The sequence below is a fragment of the Podarcis liolepis genome (assembly GCF_965112155.1).
Source record: "Podarcis liolepis genome assembly, chromosome: 14".
NCBI classification, from domain to species: Eukaryota; Metazoa; Chordata; class Lepidosauria; order Squamata; family Lacertidae; genus Podarcis; species Podarcis liolepis.
This window is the reverse complement of record NC_139569.1, coordinates 1,502,043-1,514,535: the sequence shown is the minus strand read 5'-3', so window position 1 is coordinate 1,514,535 and position 12,493 is coordinate 1,502,043. Positions and strand designations below refer to the sequence as shown.

General features: G+C 56.5%; 1 protein-coding gene across 8 annotated transcripts in view; it reads right to left on the bottom strand.

The window, feature by feature from the left end:
- RHBDF1 (rhomboid 5 homolog 1) overlaps positions 1-4,490 on the bottom strand; it is a 28,934-nt gene extending 24,444 nt beyond the window's left edge. For 3 of the 8 annotated variants that reach the window (XR_014518980.1, XR_014518981.1, XM_083474707.1), the window contains exon 1: positions 4,129-4,458. The gene's annotated coding sequence lies outside the window, so the exon portion shown is untranslated. Of the gene's footprint in view, positions 1-3,517; positions 3,915-4,128 lie in introns of those variants that run through there. The other 5 variants (XM_083474705.1, XM_083474706.1, XM_083474708.1 and 2 more) reach the window with 4 other exon arrangements.
- Positions 4,491-12,493: the final 8,003 nt, after the last annotated feature.

Here is a 12,493-nt window from a genome sequence, read left to right as displayed (position 1 = left end):
AGGTCGGGGGGGGGGCATCTGCCAGGGATGCTTTAGCTGTGAGTCCTGAACTGGATGACCTTTGGCTCCCTTCCACCTCTATGATTCCATGACCTTTAAGGGAAGTCACCTCCATCTTCCTCTCAGAGCAGATGCCCACAAACCCTGGGCGGGAGAGAGAGAGAGAGAGAGAGAGAGAGAGAGAGAGAGAGAGAGAGAGAGGAGGACATTCCTAAGAACCGGCAGCTCAGCTCTCGCCTCCCTCCAGGAACCAGAAAAGCCAGTTTAGGGCTCAGATCTTTCCCACAGGCCTTTCTGACTTCTTCTCTGGGGACACCCCAGGATGGCCAGAGCGTCACAAGAACTGCCCCAGACATTCACCAGACCCCAAATCTTTCCCCCTTCCTGGCCTGAGAGGCTGCAAATTCTACCTGTCTTCCCCCCTCCAGTTGATCAACACACAGAGATGCAGGTGGCCAGGGGCAGCCAAGCACCCTTCACCGCCTGCCCCCCTGCCAGCCCCCTCTCCCCTCCTCCCTAGGCGGCAGCTCCGCCATGACCACAAAGCCCTGACACAAAGGGCGACGCAGATTTTCCAGTGGGCATCTCTCTGCTCACAAAGGCGCCATTCTCATGAGCAGGGAAGAGGGAGGCAGCTGCCCCCGCCTCCCACGCAGGGAGATGGCACAACCAGCCTGCCCCCCCCCCCAAGTCCAGCAGGGCCTCTGGTGCAGATGCAGAGGGAAGGCAAAGCACAGCTGAGACCACCACACCCCCCAGTCCCCAAACTTGCCTCCACCACCAAGAACACACACACAAAGCAACATTTCTAGCAGGTGCCGGTGGGGGGGGGTCAAGCCAGGCCTCATCCTGGCCCCCATCCCACTGCCCCCCCTCAGAAGGCGCTGTAAGACCCCTTGGGACGCAGGTGACCCCAGCAGGCCCCAGGCCCACAGAGCCCCCCCCATGCCAGAATCGCTGCAGAAAGGGAACTGCGGCAGAGTCAGCTGAGGCCACAGTTGGGGGGACAGGGAAAGGTCGTCCTCCCCACCTCGCCACGCAACCCAGGGGGCAGCAGGGGGCACCAGGCCACCAGGGCCACCAGGCCACAGCTCACCCACCACGTCAGGAGATAGGGCAGGACTCACCCCACGCAGCAACCTCAAGTGCAACCCACCCAAGAAAAATACCCGCTGTGTTTCAGCCTCCGACTGCTGGCCTGGGACATTTTGCATCCCTGCTGGAGAATCTGGACTCTTTCCTGCCAGAGGAAGACCACACATACAAGGACAACAACAGGAAGGAAGGAAGGAGCAGGCTTCCTGCTTGCCACGCCATCCGACTCGGGAGGGAGGCATCCCCCGCTGGTTCTGCTGCAGCCACAAAGGGCGAAGCGAAGGGGACCCCCCCCCCAGCTCTGCTGGTGCATGCAGCCCACCTGGGGCACCCCTCTCCAGGCCTGGCCCAGTCATCACAGCACCAAAGCTGGCAGCCCCACGGAAGCCATTCCAGAAGGGGGGAAGTGGCGGGTGTGAGCAAAAGCGTCCCGGCCCCTTCCTCACTTCCAAGCGCCCAGACTCTCTCCCGCCTCTCGAGCACCCAAGGGCCCCGGCCTGGAAGAGATCTACTTGGGGGCCAGGCTCCACTGGTGGCAGAAACCATCAAAAGGTGCGTCGACAGAACCTAAAACGGCCACGCAATTCCAGAATCTGAACCGCTGCGGCCAGTTTTCTTTTGCGGCACATAGGAAAGGAGGCAGAAGTTGGGTCTGGAAGGAAGAGCAAGGCAGAAGGGGAGCCTGATTTCTGGCTGGGAGCAAGGGGGGGGGTCCACCTCACCCAGTAGTATCCTGCTTCCCACAGTGCCCAACCGGGTGCCCATGGGAAGGAGGGGCATGAGCGCAATGCCCCCTTCCGCTGGCATGCAGATGCAGACTGTCTGAACAGGGACAGGGAGAGAACTGCCACGTCTTGGATGGCAAAATGGCAAAATTAACTGGGAAGCTCAGGAATCAAGAAGACAAGGAATTTAAAAAAGAATGGGAAATGGTTACAATGTATATACAAAATCAATGCAAACAGGTCAGAACATTAGCAGGATTTTAAATACACTTGTAAAGTAGCAGAACATATAGAAAATTTAGGAAGATGAAAACTTGGAAGAAGTACTGATATGCAGTTGAAAATAGAATTAAAAGGACCCATGGAAGGGATGGGGGGGGGGTCAAGAGATTCAGAGTAATCTCAATATTTGGATTTTGTACTCTTTTATATTATATGTTAAAAAGAACTGCCACATCTTTAGAATTCCTTCTTCCCATCCTGCAAAAAAGCCTCTTTCTATTCTCTTTACACTGGTCATCCCTTGCAGAATCCTGCCCCACCGGCTGGGCTGCCCTGGCCCAAATCCTGCCCTTGGTCAGGGCTGCGCAAAAGAGGCCTGACTCGCTTGCCTTGCTTTGGCCCTGCTGAGGACACAAACTGGCAGCCAGGTTGCTCCAGAGCAGGCTTTGCCACATGGTGCCAACCCCTGGCCGCTCCGAGTCCCTGCAAGGGAGTCCCTTCTGCACCTCGAGACCTGGAACATGGGAGGAGAGGCACCAGGGGGCTCTGTCCTTCGCCCAGGGCTGTCTTAAGCATATGCGGCGCCAGGGTGCAAAGATCTGCCCAGTGCCCCCTCAGTTGCCCAGTCCCAGGCGCGCAGGAGTCAGCCGGCCACCTCAGCTCTTTGCTGGCCCAGTCGCCCCCAAACTCGCAGCGCAGAGCCACCCGCAGCAGAAGAGCCCACCACAGCGCTCTGATCAACGGGTGAGCTCTTCCCCGGACTCAACTCTCCAGCCCCGGATTCTCAGCCTGGCACCCCTGAGAGCCCAGTGCCTGGGTGCCCCACACCCCTAGCGCCTGTGGGAAGACGGCCTGCGTTTGCCAAAGGCCCAGAGGAGAAGGAAGCAGGAAAGTGTGGAAGGGGGACAAGGGAGGAACGCTCCTGACTCCCAGGACCAAGCTGCCCACCCAGCTGCACCTGCCCCAGAGTTCAGAGGAGGAAAGAGCCTCTTCTGAGGTTTCAGATAGGGCAGCTCATGATTTGCATGTGGCATTTGATGCCAGGTCCCATGACAGTCTGGAAAAACCACACCTCCGAAAGGCTGAGGAAGGGCTCAGGGTCAGGCTGGGAGGAGGAATTCCCCAAGTGATCCTCCAGTCCAGGAATCCAGGAACACGGGTGGCATGGATGAGGCCCTGGAGGACAGCGGAATCTGAAGGGGACCCCCCCCCCCAAGCAGGAGGGGCTGCAAATCCCGCTGAGGACAAAAATAATACTTTTAAGGCCAACCTGCCAAAGCGCAGACCTTCACTGGGGAAAATCACATCCCCGCAGACACCCAAGTGGGAAATGTTAGGAGCGAGCGCGCAAGGAGGTGGGATGGAGCTTGGAAGCCGCAGCAGGGGCGAAAAGGGTTCAGCAAGAGCCCCCACCCCACCCACCACCACCCCAAAACTGGGGAGCAAAAAGCCCAGCCAAACCCAGATGGACTCACTCCGGAGGGAACAGGCGAGAGTCACGCCGGCGCTGCACAGCTGCAAGCACCACACGCGGGCGAAGGAGAGAAACTCCGCGCAAAAACGCTCAGGATGCAGACCAGCCATGGAGCGGGGCGGGGGGGGGGGCGCATTACAGGAAAAGTCTCCCAACTCTCCCGGCGGATGCAGAAGCTGCAGGCTGGGGAGGGAAGACCCCGCCCGGCCCCCCGCTTTCAGCTCGGGGGTTCAGGACGTGCCCAAACAAACGGGATATCCAAGGTCCCCCTGGCTAGACGGAGGGGGGTGTTCCCGACCCGCTGGCTTGCCCCCCCCCTTGCTAAAGGAGACCCTGGCCCGCTTGGGATCGAGCCCAAGAGGGGCTCTGGCCCGCGGGCAGCCGGCTCGGCGTCCGGGGGGGGGGCATCGGCCTCGGGGGGCGCGCCAGCCGGCTTGGCCCGCTTCCCGCCGCCTCGGGAGCCCCCGGGAGGCCTCCCTCTCGACGCCGCCTCCTTCGGGGGCTCCGGGCCGAGGGACCCCCGGGCCAAGCCGGAGCCGCCCGCCCGCCCGCCCGCGCAGGGCGATCCCGCGGCGAGCCCCCGCCCTCCCGATCCCCGCGGCGCCCGCTCACCGTGGCTCCGGGGAGCGAGTGGCGCTGGCCGGGCGGCCATGCAGCGAGGGGGCCGGCGTCGGCGCGGCCCGGCCTGGAGCGCGAAGGGCGGCCCGCCCGCCGGGCGACGGAGGCGGGCCGGGCGTGACTCAGGCCTCAGGAATGCGCCCTGGCCGGCCAGCGCCGCGGAGGCGGAGGACGGAGCCCTCGCCGGGACGGCCGCGCCGAGCCAGGAGGCCGCCTCCGCCGACCGGGGAGCCTCCGCGCCTTGGAAGGCACGCAGGCCGGCAGGGACGGGGAGCCGGAGCCGCCAGGACGCGCCGGAGCGGCGGCCCCCCGACGGGCTGCTCCGGCGCCGGGGCGGGACGGGGATCCCCGCCGCGGAAGCGGCGCCTGCGCCTCGAGGGACCCGGGGAGGCTGCCCGTGCGCTCACCTGGCCGCCCGGGAGCCGCTGCTCTCCAGTCGCCCCCCGGAGGGAACCTGACCATGATCGGCCCTAACCGACGGGACCCCGGGACGGTTGGCCGTCGAACGGGCAGGGTTGGGTCGGAACGGGAACCCAAGACTGTCGCTGAAGCCGTGGGAACAGGGAGCCTCCGGCTCTCACCTTCCATACACGTGAAGGTGGGGTAGAGCCCCCAGCACAGTCACGTCGGACTTCAGAAGAGGAAGCTGAACCCCCACGAGGGTTTGGGTTCAGAAAGGGATCCGAGAGGCAGAGTCGAGGGGATCTAGTCTCTCCGCAATGCTTGGGAGGCGCTCAAAACCACCCCGTGAGAAGCGCAGATAAAATGCAGAGACGCGTCCAGAGAGGAACCGGGAGGGCCCCGAGGATGCCAGCGTGGTTAACCAGCGGAGTCAAAGACGCCGGGAGAGGCCAAGAAGCCTTCCTTCAAACAATGCAAGTGTGGAAAATGGAAAAAGGGCATGCACACTTTGGGGAAAGAAATGCAAGCACATTGAGGGGTGCAAAAAATGGGGAAAACAAAAAATATTAACTGCATGAGTAGCAGGAGAGTGTCCAGGGGCAGTTGGGCCCTTGGATGGCAAAGGGGTCAAAGGTGTGCAAAAAGAGAAGGAGATTGCGGAAAAACCGGATTAATTCTTCACATCTGCATTTGCAGCAGAAGATGGAAGGCGGACCCCTGGGCCCAAAATAAGTTCTGCAGGAATGGAGTCTGAGGAACAGAGGGAACTGGTGGCCAGAGACAACATTCTAGGCCTTATGACAAAATAATCCTGCCTCACTGATGGGGGGACGGGGACGTGTGGGGTCCAGCAGGCCAAGAGCCCCATCTCCACCAGAGCTGTGGGCGAGCTCATAGGTGGGGATGCCCACCTGACAGCCGTGGCGTCCTGGGATCGCACTGTAATGAAACTGGGGCTGGTGAGCATGGCTTGGGAGGAACCGCCTTGGAGGCCAATTCAGACCCTCTGCTTGCCCCCCCCCCCCGAGTTCTTTGAGAGCTTCAAGAAGCATGCCAATGTGATCTGGCTGGCATGGGGCACTTTCAAAAAGCTTTCCGCAATGTATGTCACCAAAGATTCCTGACTAAGCTTTGCAGTCATGGAGTAAGAGGAGAGATCTGGTTAAGAAACAGGAAACAGAAAGGAGGAAGAAGTGGACTGTCCTCCCAGTGGAGAAAAATCGGAAGAGGAGTCTCCCAGGGATCAGTATTAAAGCCTCTACTTTTAACTTGTTCACAAAAGGCCCAGAGTTAGACATGAGCAGGGAGGGGGCCAAGTTTGCTGACGATGCTAAATCGTTCAGGGTTGTTAAAACAAAAAGAGATTGCAAAGAGCTCCAAAAGGTCCCCTTCAAACTGGGTGAATGGGCAGCAAAATTATTATTATTATTATTATTATTATTATTAATAAATCTATATATCGCCCTATACCTGGGGGTCTCAGGGCAGTTCACAGAATAAAATCAATATATAAAACCACAAAACACCTAATAAAAATTAAAACAACAACCCAGTAGCCCCCACCCACATTTTTTTTTTTTTAATGGCATAGGATGTAAATCAGATCAACCAAAGGCCTGGTTAAAAAGGAACATTTTTGCCTGGCGCCTAAAGGTGTATAATGAAGGCGCCAGGCAAACTTCCCTGAAGAGAGCATTCCACAGATGGGGAGCCACTGCAGAGAAGGCCCTGTTCTCGTGTTGCCCCCCCCCCCCGGACGTCTCGAGGTGGTGGCAAACAGGGAGGGCAAACATGATCTCAGGGTCCGGATAGGTTCATATGGAAAGAGGTGGTTCTTGAGGTATTGCAGCTCATGTAGGCAACTCTAAAGTGATGCATGCTGGAGCTGGAAAACAATTTCATGTCCAGGCTCATGGAGGAGCTGGAGGAGACGGACCGGGAGTGAGACCTCGGGGTCCCAGCAGAGAGTCTGGGGAAAACATCAACCTTGTCTGCAGCAGATCATTAGGAATGGAATGGAAAAGGCATTCACCCCCCTTGGCCATGTTCTTCTCTGGCTGCCTCACCTCCAACTGGATATATTATTGCAGAGCTGGAAAGGGGTCAGAAAAGGGCGGCCAAAGTGGTCCAGGGAAGGAGCAACAAAGAAATGTTGCAGCATTGGGGGATTGTTAGCGGAGAGAAAAGGCGAGAAAGGGGAAATGTGGCGGAGCTGTGCGAAACTCGGCCTGGCCTGGGAAGGGCAGATGGGGAAAAGGTCTTCTCTCTTGCTCATGGCTAGAACTTGGGGGCATCAGTGACGCTGAGCGTTGGAAGATCAGGACAGAGAAAAGGAAGCTGGTGCTTCACACCACGCAGACTCCAGGCTCGCCATATTTCAAAAAGTTGAAACCCAAACACAAAAAGTTGTTGCTTTGCCCAAAGCTGCTGAGCTTCTCTTTGCAAAATCCCAGAAAAAAGTGAAGTTTTTGAGGGTATTTTTAAGGAAATTTGCCAAAATCCACAGTTCCGATGTGGGTTGCCAGACGTCCAGATTTTTCTGGACATTGAAGCTATTTCCGACAAGCATTTCCTGGCTGTTTCCGGGAAATTCCAGAAGTCTGGCAACCCTAGCATAGTCAAAATATGGAACTTGCGCCTGATAACCACAAACTCGGATGGCTTTCAAGAGGATTAGACAAGTTCCTATTGATGATTAGTAGCCCGCCCACCCCCCAGCTGTTTTCTCCCTCCATGTCAGCCTCCCTGGGCTGCCCCCCTGCTCCAGCCACAGTGGTCCCCGCAGCCTCCTCCCTCCCGCACAGCTTGCTCTCCCTGTTCCTGAGCAGACCAAGAGGGCGGCAGCACCCTGACCCCCCCACCTCTCCCCAGGGACAGGCCAAGGCCTTGGGCTGCTTTGTCCACAGGAAGCTGGAAGCGGCTGCTGCCGAAGCCACCGGGGAGGGGGCCGGAGAGGGTGGGCCTTTGCCCGAGGCTGGTCTCCTCTGACCATGAATGGTGAGGAAGGAAAGGAGAGTGAATGTCCCTTTGTGACCAAGGCTGGCCCTGGCAGAGGCCCCGCGGGAAGCGCAAGAATGTCCCCATTGAGAGTGGCGTCAGCTGTCCTTTCAGCAAAGGACTTTCCCAGCGAGGCAGCAGGGTGAGACCCACCCACCCACCCTCCTTCCCTCCCTCCTTCCTAAGGCACCAGGGCTGCAGCTGCACCTGTTTCCCAGGAGAGCCAGGCTGCCTTGCCACCCAGCAAGGGGCATCGGGATCAGGGCAGCGGTTCTGTCCTGGGCAAAGGTGCCATCCTGCATGTGAGCAGCTTCTGGGCTGCAGTGCCATGCCAGAGCAAGGGCAGGCAATTCCCTTGCTCCCCGGGAATCTCCCGGGGTCAAGAGGCCAGAAGTGCAGTTGGAGGCGGGCAGGGGGTATCTGGTGCCAGGTAAGAAGTAGGTCCAAGTGGATCATCATGGATGCCGGAACAAGGAGGGAAACCAAAGGTGTATTAAGTAGGTCACAGAATTCCCCACAGCAATCGGGGTCAGATCCCACCGTCAAGACAATCTGAAGTGCCCACATAAGTGTTTAAAGCCCTAAGCAACTTAGACTGCTTGGGTCCCTACCAGGGGTTAGCAAACTTTTTCAGCAGGGGGCCGCTCCACTGTCCCTCAGATCTTGTGGGGGGCCGGACTATATTTTTTTGTGGGAAATGAATGGATTCCCATGCCTAAGAAGAAGGCGGCGATTGGGCCGGATCCAGCCCCCGGGCCTTAGTTTGCTTACCCATGCTACCGACCCTTTCAGGTGGCCTTCTCTGGGTCAGCCCCCTAAATGCGGCTTTCCCTCCTCACAGAGGTGAATCTGGCCTCCAACGCAGGCTGAAGACCCACCTTCTTACCTTGGCCTTTGGCACCTCAGAGGTGTGTTCTCAGGGCGCAACGTGTGGCTGCAATTTGCTTTCCCCATTTTGAGTTGTAGCCCACCTGGGTGACAAGGGAGCGCCAGCCGGAGCGTGGCTCAAGGGTCTCCCAGCAGAGGCACCTGGTCTCTGAGCATCCGGATCAGGGCCGCTCCTCCTTGCAGGCCCTTCGCAACAGTGGGGGGCCAGCAAAAGACCCCAGGAGCATTCAGTGGAGCAGCTCCCACCTCTGCCTTCAGGGGAATGACCCAGGTGGTTCGAGGCAGTCCTTGCCCGCTCCTTCCTGGGTTGACCAGGGCAGTTGGCAAGAGGAGGGTCGCCCGGTGGGTAAGGCACTTCCCTTTGGGGCAGACCCATGTTCATCATCATCATCATAATTCCTTATTTATTATTTATACCCCGCCCATCTGGCTAGGTTTCCCCAGCCACTCTGGGCAGCTCCCAACAGAGGACTAAAAACAGAATAAAACTTCAGGCATTAAAAGCTTCCCTAAACAGGGCTGCCTTCAGATGTCTTCTAAGTCAGGTAGTTGTTTATTTCCTTGACATCTGACAAGAGGGCGTTCCACAGGGCAGGTGCCACCACCAAGAAGGCCCTCTGCCTGGTTCCCTGTAACGTGGCTTCTTGCAGTGAGGGAACCGCCAGAAGGCCCTCAGCGCTGGACCTCAGCGTCCAGACTGGAGGATGGGGGTGGAGTCGCTCCTTCAGGTATACTGGGCATTTGAGGCTGTTTAGGGCTTTCAAGGTCAGCACCAACACTTTGAATTGTGCTCGGAAATGTACTGGGAGCCAATGCAGGTCTCTCAAGACTGGTGTTCTATGGTATTGGTGACTGCTCCCAGTCACCAGTCTGGCTGCTGCATTCTGGATTAGTTGTAGTTTCTGGGTCACCTTCAAAGGTAGCCCCACATAGAGCACATGGCAGTAGTCCATGTAGGAGATAACCAGAGCATGCACCACTCTGGCTAGACATTCTGCGGGCAGGGAAGGTCTCATCCTGGTAAACAGCTACCCTGGACACAGATTTAACCTGTGCCTCCATGGACAGCTGTGAGTCCAAAATGACTCCCAGGCTGCGCACCTGGTCCTTCAGGGGCACAGTTACCCCATTCAGGACCAGGGAGTCCCCCACACCTGCCTACCCCCTGTCCCCCCAAGAACAGTACTTCTGTCTTGTCAGGATTCAACCTCAATCTGTTAGCCACCATCCATCCTCCAACCGCCTCCAGACACTCATTCATGAGGGGCTATTTTAAAATGGGGAGCAGCTGTGCATTTGCCGGGTTTGTGCAACTTCCCAGCAGATTTCCCCATGTCTACAGCGAACGTCGCCCCCTCACAGAGGAGCCAAGCTCAGAAGAGGACAGTCCCTTCAGCCATCTCCGGGGGGGGGGGGTGTCCCAGTGCTTCACTTCCCCTCTGCAAACCGTCAGATGGGACTGGAGGCCGCTTGCTGGGAAATTGAAGCCCCTGGAGATCAGACAGCATTTTGAATTTGAAATGTGCTGTTGCTCTTCCTTCATCCTCTGCTGTGCCTCAGTCTCTCTTTCGGTCCAGCGAAGGCTCCGGGGAGGAGGGTGGGGCAGCGCAGAGGAATGTTGGCCTCCTCTTCTGCCGCCCCCGAAACAGCTCACAGCTGTAGCAGTCGGAGCCCTTCCTTCCCCGTTTCCCTGCCTGCTCATTTCTGGGGCTTTCCAGAGGATGAGACTAAGCCTGAGATTTTCATCTCTGCAAATAGCTCTCCCTGACCCAGCCCAATGGCAGCGCTGGCTTGGGATCTGTTTTTGAGTCCCAAGATCCACCCACAGGACAGGAGCCTGAAGGATCTGGAGCCCAATCAGGCACTGCGAGGAGCAGGAACCACAGGCCTTCCAGAACACAAAAATTCACTCTGGGCTTTATCCTTTTCAGCAGTGAAATTGAGGGGGGGGGCAACAGGGGAGGGAGGGGGGAGGCTGTCATGTTATTTGAGCTTTCATCAGATGTTTCTTACGGATGTACTGCAAGCCCTCAAGTCTTGTGCTCACCCCTCCTCCGTCCCAGGATCCCCAAATCCAGCTGGGGCTCCCCTGCTTTTTTTGGCTAATAATAATAATAAATTTTTATTCATACCCCACCCTTCTCGGTTCAAAAACCGGGCTCAGGGAGGCTAACAACAAATTTAAAACACTTAAAACAAAAGAAGTGCCATGGTCAGATCACTTCCTGGTGCAACAGGACTTCTCCGCGACCCTTCCCCTCTGCAGGGAGGTGGGACCGATTCGGATGGTCCGCCCCCGCCACTTAATGGATCCAAATGGTTTTCAGAGAGTGGTAGGGGATGCTTTATCCCACATTGGTGGCCTTTCAGCTGATTCCCTGGTGGCGCGCTGGAATGCAGAGTTAACCAGGGCTATTGACTGTCTGGCTCCGAAGTGCCCTCTCCGATTGCATGGAGCCCGGACAGCCCCATGGTTTCCCACGGAGCTGAGGACGATGAAACAATCGTTGAGACGGCTAGAGCACCGGTGGCGGATGACCCATTCTGAAGCTGACTGGACACAGGTTAGAGCTCAATGTCGAGCCTACCAAATGGTGATAGCAACGACTTTGAAGGTGACCCAGAAACTACAACTAATCCAGAACGCAGCAGCCAGACTGGTGACTGGGAGCGGCCGCCGAGACCATATAACACCGATCTTGAAAGACCTACATTGGCTCCCAGTATGTTTCCGAGCACAATTCAAAGTGTTGGTGCTGACCTTTAAAGCCCTAAACGGCCTCGGTCCAGTATACCTGAAGGAGCGTCTCCACCCCCATCGTTCTACCCGGACACTGAGGTCCAGCACCGAGGGCCTTCTGGCGGTTCCCTCACTGCGAGAAGCCAAATTACAGGGAACCAGGCAGAGGGCCTTCTCGGTAGTGGCGCCCTCCCTGTGGAATGCCCTCCCATCAGATGTCAAAGAGAACAACAACTACCAGACTTTTAGAAGACATCTGAAGGCAGCCCTGTTTAGGGATGCTTTTAATGTTTGATGTATCACAGTATTTTAATATTGTTTTGGAAGCCGCCCAGAGTGGCTGGGGAGGCCCAGCCAGATGGGCGGGGTATAAATAATGAATTATTATTATTATTATTATTATTATTATTATTATTAATAAAAGCAGCATAAAATACAGTATAAAAACATGAATAACAATAAAATTCAAAAATCAATTTAGGGGGAATAAGCATTAGATAAAGGTAGCTGAATTGGTCCTACTTGGGCCAGCGAGGAAACCAGGGCAGAATTAGCTGTGTGGTCCCAGAGTGGGTAATTTTCATAAAAGGGGAGGGTGAGGGAAGAGAAGGGAAATAAAAGTTCAGGCTGAATTCAAATTAAAGGCTAGACGGAATAGCTCTGTCTTACAGGCCTGACAGAAGGAGGTTAAATCCTGCAGGGCCCTGGTCTCCTGAGACAGAGCATTCCACTAGGTCAGAGCCATCACTGAGAAGGCCCTGGCCCTGGTGGAGGATAGTCTGACTTCCTTAGGGCCAGGGACCTCTAAACTATGGTTATTTATGGACCTTAAGGTCCTCTGCGGGGCAGACCAGGAGAAGTCTAGTGTGTCCGTTGAGCACAAAAGCATTGATGGAGCACAGAAATGGAGCAACAGGAGGAGGAGGAACAAGGGGACAAGCAGGATGGGGCCTTTCTGCTGGTGACAGATGCAGCAAGGCAGCTCTAAGCCAGGCCAGCTCAGAATCAAAGGAGGCAGCAGAGAGGAAGTCTGTGCCTGTCGCTCTCAGATGCCCCCAGTCAACAGGAGGTGGGCAAACGGGGCCAGGGAGCAATGGCCGCAGCTGGTTCAACCTGGAATTTCAGCCTCCTAGGTATTCTGCAATTGTTTTAGTATCAACTTGATGAACCCTCAAAAGCCAGTTGATTCCACGGTAGCATTGAGACCGTTTGAGATACTGAACTTCCAAGCCAAAGATGAAAAGCAACCACATGGAGAATTACTGTATTTTTCACTCTATATGACACACTTTCCCCCCTCCAAAACTCAAGGGGAAATGTGTGTGCATCCTA